At 43.6% G+C, this 9,625-nt stretch overlaps 1 non-coding gene across 1 annotated transcript; it reads right to left on the minus strand.

Annotated features, from left to right (window-relative positions):
• Positions 1-1,374: 1,374 nt before the first annotated feature.
• Trnas-cga lies at positions 1,375-1,449 on the minus strand. The gene has a single exon. It is a non-coding gene; the product is annotated as a tRNA-Ser (tRNA).
• Positions 1,450-9,625: the final 8,176 nt, after the last annotated feature.

The raw sequence follows: 9,625 nt of genomic DNA on the forward strand, positions 1-9,625 counted from the left end.
TACCTGTACACGCCATCCAATGTCTCTTTGACTCAATGCCCAGACGTATTAAGGCCGTTATTACGGCCAGAGGTGGTTGTTCTGGGTACTGATTTCCCAGGATCTATGCACCTCAGTTGCGCGAAGATGTAATCACATGGCAGTTCTTGTATAATATATTTGTCCAATGAATACCCGTTTATCATCTGCATTTCTTCTTGGTGCAGCAATTTTAATGGCCAGTAGTGTATTAGAGCCCTACGAGGCAGCAGCGAATACTTTATCCTCCTGCTGGTCAAGGTGGCACACCACGATGCGTTTGGCGACTGAAGTCGTGGACGGCGGCAATCTGTTATTAATGGCGCGTTCGTGAAAAATGTAAGTATGCGGCCTCACGTTCAGTTACTTCGGAACGCAGGTACTTTCCTATGATCCTCTGGAACCCTGGTGGATTCCAGTGTGCAGGTGGACCTGTTTGCTGGTCTGCCAAACCAATTTGACTCCATGCCATGACTGTGCGTGACGAAATATGTCAAACGTTTAGACGGCTGACTAAAGACAAATAAGTACACCCACGCTTCACTCGTTGTGAGCGTGATCATATAAGCAGTACCTCTGACTGTTCAGAAGGTGAGTGGCACAGGCTCTAAGTGGCACACTAGCAAGGAACACAAGTCTCACCGTTTAGGTAGAGACCTGCAGTTCTTTACTAGCGAAGCGCCTGTACAAGCGTGACTTCTCCCTTTCTGCTCGCTTCCTTCTCTGCTCAGTACCAAAAGCACATTTACATTTTAGACTCCCCCCACTTTCGCACAAGCCAATCACGAGCTGGAGCCCAGCATTCTTAGCTGGGAGAGCGGCCTTTGCTCTGCAAACACCGATTTGACCACTCAGAGGCTTTAAAGTTAATTGCAAGAAAAAGGAAAAAAGATTCAGCTTCGGAGCCTCTTTCCCACGCATTTTGCGTCTCTTTTGCTAAGAAAATGCTCAGGATGGAAGCACAGCCCTCCATAAACAGCTTGTTATCTCCCCTGTTGCGTCCATTTCAAAGTTTTCAAAGAACGGCCGTAAACTCGCTAAAAGCCTCGTGCTTCCACAAATATGTTTTGAAACAGAGTCTGGACGTCTTGGCGCCAGTCGCCCTGTCCCACGGAAATTCGCATAACATTCACAGTTCCTTTGTCAGGGTCCTCCTTAACAAGGGCCTATCCTACGCTTTATTGCCGGTCTACAACGCGCTGGCCAGTGCAGTGATGTCTTCTGCGCGATAGTATCTATACCTGGACGTGCCTGCCTCCCATCCAGCGCCGACTAAATGTGTCTTCACAATGAGACACCGGAACTCGGCCATCCGGAAATGTCTCCACACGAAACTTCCTGGCAGATTAAAACTGTGTGCCGGACCGAGACTCGAACTCGGGACCTTTGCCTTTCGCGGGCAAGCGCTCTACCAACTGAGCTACCCAAGCACGACTCAGGCTCGTTCTCTCAGCTTTACTTCTGCCAGTACCTCGTCTCCTACCTTCCAAACTTTACAGAAGCTCTCCTGCCAACCTTGCAGAACTAGCATTCCTGATAGAAAGGATATTGCGGAGACATGGCTTAGCCACAGCCTGGGGGATGAGTCGTGCTTGGGTAGCTCAGTTGGTAGAGCACTTGCCCGCGAAAGGCAAAGGTCCCGAGTTCGAGTCTCGGTCCGGCACACAGTTTTAATCTGCCAGGAAGTTTCATATCAGCGCACACTCCGCTGCAGAGTGAAAATCTCATTCTGGATCTCTCCAAACTTTCCGCAGAAAAAACCGCGTCTTGCTGGGTCCACCATTGCCACAGCTTTTACTGCAGTCGTTTAAATGGGCACGCAGGTAAAGCTTACCTAGAGCATGCAAACAAGACCATTAACCACTGCCCACCATTTCATCACAATGTATGAAGTCAAATCGCAGTAAAGATGATATTCTGTAAGAACATGAAGTGAGAGTGCCCGTGTCTCAGGCTCAGTGCATGAATGTTCGAACTTAACTACGCCCGCCACTGGATCTCCGGGGAGGGAATTATTCCATCTCATCGACAGTGGCGTAATCGATCGTAGCAGCGCTCTAGTGCCGCGGCGGCATTTGAAGCTGCGCCCGAGTTATGGGCCTCATTCACGTTTTCAGTTACCTGTGCTGCTATCGATTCTTTTACTATTCTATGTCTGTGTGAGTGTGGCTCTGTTACTGTTTGTCTTCTTGTTGTGAGAATGCTTTACAGCATTTGCTACTTGAGAGAGAGAACGAATGTCCAAATGGTTCAAATGGGTCTGATCACTATGGGACTTAACTTTTGAGGTCATCAGTCCCCTAGAACTTAGAACTACTTAAACCTAACTAACTTGAGGTCATCACACACGTCCATGCCCGGGACAGGATTCGAACATGCGACCGTAGCGGTCGCGCGGTTCCATTAAACCTAACTAACTTGAGGACATCACACACGTCCATGACCGGGACAGGATTCGAACATGCGACCGTAGCGGTCGCGCGGTTCCAGACTGTAGCGCCTAGAACCGCTCGGCCACTTCGGCCGGCGAATGTCCAAGTTAAAGATAATAAAATCAATCTCCACCTCAGAAACAAATAATCAAGTTTCATTCATTAGAACGTAATCAATTCTCTTCGCCAACGCTTACCAGCGTAGTGAAATATGCCCCATAGAAACAAGGACATTTAGAGGATCATCCATAACAATTTGAAATCCTGCTGAATTTTGTTTTGTATTGCCTTCGTCGTGTATATTACCTGAAGAAATTTCGTTCACTTTGTGTGCTTACTGTAAAAAAACGTTATGTTTTAACCTATTTCTTTACAGATTATCATTATTGTAATTATTTACTAGCGTAATAATGAGTTTCTTATTATTTTCAACTAAGAAAATACAGCTACATGAAACCGCAAACTAAAAAAATGAAAGTAGAACGCAAAACAACAGATTAAAACATAAAACAAATACAAGTGAAATACATAGTCAAAACAGTAACGAATGTTTACATATTTTAATTAGGTACGTTGAAAATAATCTGACCGTGCATTACGTGCAGCTTATTTTCCATAAATGATGTTTCAGGAATTACCTTTATTACACATGGATGTAGGTGGCTTGGAAACTAACTTATGTTGTAACAAAGGTCTTCATTTTTCAAAATTAATTAATTGTGCTGAGTGCCAACTCTTATATGACAGCGTACTATCGACTTGCTTATCCATCTGTATGTTCCATGAATCAGAATTTCCGACTATGACTTCGACGTGTAATGCGTCAGCTAGTGAACAATTATTATTATTATTATTATTATTGTCTTCTTGGAGGTGTTGTCCGTCTCTACAACTAAACAAAAGACTCTTTGTTTTACCCCATACCCGTTTCGCTCTCTTTTATTTATGCTCTCGGGGAAAAGAATCAAAGGAAGAAGACCTAACATTTGCGATTGTTCTCACTTAAGTTTGCCCTTTTCCCAAAGCAGTTCCCACCGTACAATAACATACGCGCCAGCATAACAAGCAAACAAATTTCGAACTGCATACAGACACCGCAAATGAAACAAAAAACCGTAAAACCACATAGCGACAGTTTTGTAACACAACAAACAATAAACATACACAGGACAACACAGGCAAGACAACGACATACGATTACAGGATGACATATGTCATTACAGAGCCAAATCGCTGTAATTACATATACAGGGTGGTCCATTGATAATGACCGGGCCAACTATCTCACGAAATAAGCATAAAACGAAAAAACTACAAAGGACGAAACTCCTCTAGCTTGAAGGGGGAAACCAGATGGCGCTATGGTTGGCCCGCTAGATGGCGCTGCCATAGGTCAAACGGATATCAACAACGTTTTTTTAAATAGGAACCCCTATTTTTTATTACATATTCGTGTAGTACGTAAAGAAATATGAATGTTTTAGTTGAACCACTGTTTTCGCTTTGTGATAGATGGCGCTGTAATAGTCACAAACGTATAAGTACGTGGTATCACGTAACATTCCGCCAGTGCGGACGGTATTTGCTTCGTGATACATTACCCGTGTTAAAATGGACCGTTTACCAATTGCAGAAAAGGTCGATATCGTGTTGATGTATGGCTATTATGATCAAAATGCCCAACGGGCGTGTGCTATGTATGCTGCTCGGTATCCTGGACGACATCATCCATGTGTCCGGACCGTTCGCCGCATAGTTACGTTATTTAAGGAAACAGGAAGTGTTCAGCCACATGTGAAACTTCAACAACGACCTACAACAAATGATGATGCCCCAGTAGGTGTTTTAGCTGCTGTCGCGGCTAATCCGCACATCAGCAGCAGATAAATTACGCGAGAATAGGGAATCTCAAAAATGTCGGTGTTGAGAATGCTACATCAACATCGATTACACCAGAATTGCATGGCGACGACTTTGAACGTCGTGAACATTTCTGTCACTGGACACAAGAAAAATTGTGGGACGATGACAGATTTTTTTGCACGCGTTCTGTTTAGCGACGATGGATCATTCACCAACAGCGGTAACGTAAACCGGCATAATATGCATTATTGGGCAACGGAAAATCCACGATGGCTGCGACAAGTGGAACATCAGCGACCTTGGCGGGTTAATGTATGGTGCGGCATTATGGGAGGAAGGATAATTGGCCCCCATTTTACCGATGGCAATCTAAATGGTGCAATGTGTGCTGATTTAATACGTAATTTTCTACCGATGTTACTACAAGATGTTTCACTGCATGACAGAATGGCGATGTACTTCCAACATGATGGATGTCCGGCACATAGCTCGCGTGCGGTTGAACCAGCATTGAGTAGCATATTTCATGACAGGTGGATTGGTCGTCGAAGCACCATACCATGGCCCGCACGTTTACCAGATCTGGCGTCCCCGGATTTCTTTCTGTGGGGAATGCTGAACGATATTTGCTATCATGATCCACCGACAACGCCTGACAACAAGCGTCAACGCATTGTCAATGTATGTGCGAACATTACGGAAGGCGAATTACTCGCTGTTGAGAGGAATGTTGTTACACGTATTGCCAAATGCATTGAGGGTGACGGACATCATTTTGAGCATTTATTGCATTAATGTGGTATTTACAGGTAATGACGCTGTAACAGCATGCGTTCTCAGAAATGATAAGTTCATAAAGATACATGTATCACATTGGAACAAGCGAAATAAAATGTTCAAACGTACCTACGTTCTGTATTCTAATTAAAAAACCCTACCTGTTACCAACTGTTCGTCTAAATTGTGAGCCATATGTTTGTGACTATTACAGCGCCATCTATCACACAGGGAAAAAAGTGGTCCAACTAAAACATTCATATTTCTTTACGTGCTACACGAATATGTAATAAAAATGTAGGTTCCTATTTAAAAAAACGCAGTTGATATCCGTTTTACCTATGGCAGCGCCATCTAGCGGGCCAACCATAGTGCCATCTGGTTTCCACCTTCAAGCTAGACAAGTTTCGGTCTTTGTAGTTTTTTCGTTTGACGCTTATTTCGTGAGAAATTTGGCCCGGTCACCATCAATGGGCCATATATATATGAAAAGGCCATGTTAAAATCGCGGTTTGGGGGGGAATCTTGGTGCACATGGGGTACAATGTTTTTGGCTTAGCCTGGACTAGCAGCCGTTTGTATAGACATTCTAACATCTGTCCCACAGTACACAGTAGCTGTGTTACCGTATATTAAGCAAGGTTTGAACGACGAACTGGAGCTGGCGCCAAGGCAAATTGTGCGAATCGAACCATTTGAACAAACTAATCCGTTTCGTTAGAATTATTCTTTCGATCTTCCCGGAAATGGTACCAGCGTATGGAAGGCATGCGATTTCGGCCTCTTCCTCTTCGGTCCCTGATCCCTCTTGCAGGTGGTGTTAACCCGCGTTGTAGAGCACGCGCGATCTGTTGTTCTGAGTAGTAGCTCTTCTACGGCGAGGTTTTTTCATATCTGACAGCGTAACGTGCTCTGTTGATCACTGTTCCGAGGTTTACGCTCCGCACACGGAAAATCGCAAAAGACAACCAAGGACGTTAGCGAAATTACGAATGACGAAAATGGAAGCCACTGTTCGGCTTTAAAACCAGAAGCTTGTAAATCAAGATAAATGTTTGTAAGTCGTTTCTTCGTGTTATCCTTCATTGTCTGGTATTAAGTTTAGATGTTAATCACTACGAAAGGTATATCTACTAGGGAAAGTCCCGGGACATCTAACATTTCAAGAGAACTTCAGTCTGATAAGACTTTCAGTAGTAGACCCGTTTTCGAGTATTCCGACTAAATTGCACAAAAACCGTGTTGAGTGGTTTGCTTACAGGGAAAACACAGACTTTCTCAAAACTAATCATTTATGGGTGTTATCTCACCTCTCACAATCCAAAGATAGCGCTTTAAGTATCCGTATCAGACATGTTTCCTCTTATCAATGACTTCCCAGAATATGGAAATATTTACTCTGCGTGCGCACGTAACATCTGCAGCTTTGTGAAATCTCATCTTGGGAGAAAACTACCACATTTCACACAGAGGTTGTACGCAAACTCTTAAGAATACTTCTGCGGGCAGTTAACCTCCTCCTGACTGGTAAAACTGTTCTGCAACGAAGTAACTATTAGTTGCTAGGAATTAGTGCAGCCAACGAAATACACTGACGAGCCAAAACTTTATCACCACTGCCCATCACGACGTTAGATGCCGCCTGGAGGGGTTTCGGGCACGTGAAGCGGTATCAAAAGTAAGCAATCGGAGCAGACCCGGATGGGGGATCACCCCGGAGAAGATAGGGGCTGCAGATGGGGAAATCCGCTGCACAGGCTGCAGCCAACTGCAGGTGGTTGCTCACATCGGTACCAATGATGTGTGTCACTTTGGATCAGAAGAGACTCTCTCTGGTTTCGAGCGGCTAACAGAAGTGGTAAAGGCTGCCAGTCTTGCTTGCAAGATGAAACCAGAGCTGACCATATGCAGCACAGTCGACAGGACCGATTGCGGACCTCTGGTACAGAGCCGAGTGAAGCGTCTGAATCAGAGGCTCAGACGGTTCTGCGACCGTGCAGGCTGCACATTCCTCGACTTGCACCAAAGGGTGGTTGGGTTTCGAGTTCCGCTGAATAGGTCAGGTGTCCACTATACGCAGGAGGCACCTACACGGGCGGCAGGGGCTGTGTGGCGTGGACTGGGCGGTTTTTTAGGTTAGAGGGTCTCGGGAAAACACAAGAAGGGCTTCAGTCACAAAGGGTGCAGGCTGAACACAGGAAGAACGTAGATACAGGAACCAGTGGTATAACAGTTGTAAATTGTAGTAGCTGTGTTGGGAAAGTACCAGAGCTCCAAGCGCTAATAGAAAGCACTGATGTTCAAATCGTTATAGGCACTGAAAGCTGGCTAAAGCCGGATATAAGCTCAGCCGAAATTTTTGCGAAGAACCTAACGGTGTTCCGAAATGAGAGGCTAAACACAGTTGGCGGTGGCGTGTTTGTTGCTGTCAGAAGTAGTATATCTTGTCGCGAAATTGAAGCAGATACTTCCTGCGAGTTCGTGTGGGCAGAGCTCACTGTTGGCAACCGGAATAAAATAATAATTGGATTCTTTTACCTACCTCCCAGTTCAGATGATACAGTTGCTGAAAGGTTCAAAGAAAACTTGAGTTTGATTTGAAACACGTAGCCGACTCATACGATAATAGTTGGTGGTGACTTTACTTTACCCTCGATATGTTGGCGAATATACATCTTTAATTCCGGTGGTATGCATAAAATATCATCCGAAATTGTGCTAAACGCATTCTCTGAAAATTATTTCGAGCAGTTAGTTCATGCGCCCACGCGAATAGTAAACGGTTGTGAAAACACACTTGACCTCTTAGCAACAAATAAACTTCAATTAATAACGAATATCAAATCCGATTCAGAGATTAGTGAACACAGGGCTGTCGTAGCGAAACTAAATATTGTAATCCCCAAACCCCCGAAAAATAAGCGAAAAATATACCTATTCAAAAAAGCAGATAAAAATTCACCTGACGCCTTCCTGAGAGACAATCTCCACTCATTCCAAATTAATAATATAACTGTAGATCAGATGTGACTCAAATTCAAAGAAAGTATCCGCAGCAATTGAGAGATTTAAACCAAATAAATTAACAAGCGACGGAGCTGATCCTCCTTGGTAGAAAAAATAGGTTAGAACACTGTTGTAGAAACAACGAAACAAACATGCCAAATTCAAACAGACGCAAAATCCCCAAGATTGGCGTTCCTTTACAGAAGCTCGAAATTTAGCGCGGACTTCAATGCGAGATGCCTATAACTGTTTCCACAACGAAATTTTGTCTCGAAACCGGGCAGAAAATCCAAAGAGATTGTGGCCGTATGTGAAGTATGTTAGCGGCAAGAAACAATCAATACCTTCTCTGCACGATAGCAATTGAAATACTATCGAAGACAGTGCTGCCAAAGCAGAGTTACTAAACACAGCCTTCCGAAATGCCTTCAAAAAAGAAGACGAAGTAAATATTCCAGAATTCGAATCTAGAACAGCTGTCAACACGAGTAACGTAGAAGTAAATACCCTCGGAGTAGTGAAACAACTTAAATCACTTAATAAAAGCAAGTCTTCTGGTCCAGACTGTGTACCAATTAGGTTCCTTTCGGAGTATGCTGATGCATTAGCGCCATACTTAACAATCACATACAACCGTTCGCTCGACGGAAGATCCGTACCCAAAGACTGTAAAGTTGCACAGGTAACACCAATATTCAAGAAAGGTAGTAGGAGTAATCCACTAAATTACATTTCCATATCGTTAACGTCGATATGCAGCAGGATTTTAGAACGTGTATTGCGTAGGAACATTATGAATTACCTCGAAGAAAACGGTCTATGGACACACAGTCAACATGAGTTTAGAAAACATCGTTCCTGTGAAACACAACTAGTTCTTTATTCACACGAAGTGTTGAGCGCTATTGACAAGAGATTTCAGATCGATTCCGTATTTCTGGATTTCCGGAAGGCTTTTGACACTGTACCACACAAGCGGCTTGCAGTGAAATTGCGTACTTATGGAATATCGTCTCAGCTATGTGACTGCATTTGTGATTTTCTGTCAGAGAGGTCACAGTTCGTAGTAGTTGACGAAAAGTCATCGAGTAGAACAGAAGTGATTTCTGGCGTTCCACAAGGTAGTGTTATAGGCCGTTTGCTGTTCCTTACCAATATAAACGATTTTGGAGACAATCTGGGCAGCCGTCTTCGGTTGTTTGGAGATGACGCTGTCGTTTATCGACTAATAAAGTTATCAGAAGACCAAAACAAATTGCAAAACGATTTATAAAAGATATCTGAATGGTGCGATAAGTAGCAGTTGATCCTAAATAACGAAAAGTGTGAAGTCATCCACATGAGTACTAAAAGGAACTCGTTAAACTTCGGTTACACGATAAATCAGTCTAATCTAAAAGCCGTCAATTCAACTAAATACCTAGATATTACAATTACGAACAACTTAAATTGTAAGGAACACATAGAAAATGTTGTGGGGAAGGCTAACCAAAGACTGCGTTTTATTGGTAGGACACTTAGAAAATGTG

Source organism: Schistocerca piceifrons, chromosome 5 (assembly GCF_021461385.2).
Source record: "Schistocerca piceifrons isolate TAMUIC-IGC-003096 chromosome 5, iqSchPice1.1, whole genome shotgun sequence".
Lineage (NCBI taxonomy): Eukaryota > Metazoa > Arthropoda > Insecta > Orthoptera > Acrididae > Schistocerca > Schistocerca piceifrons.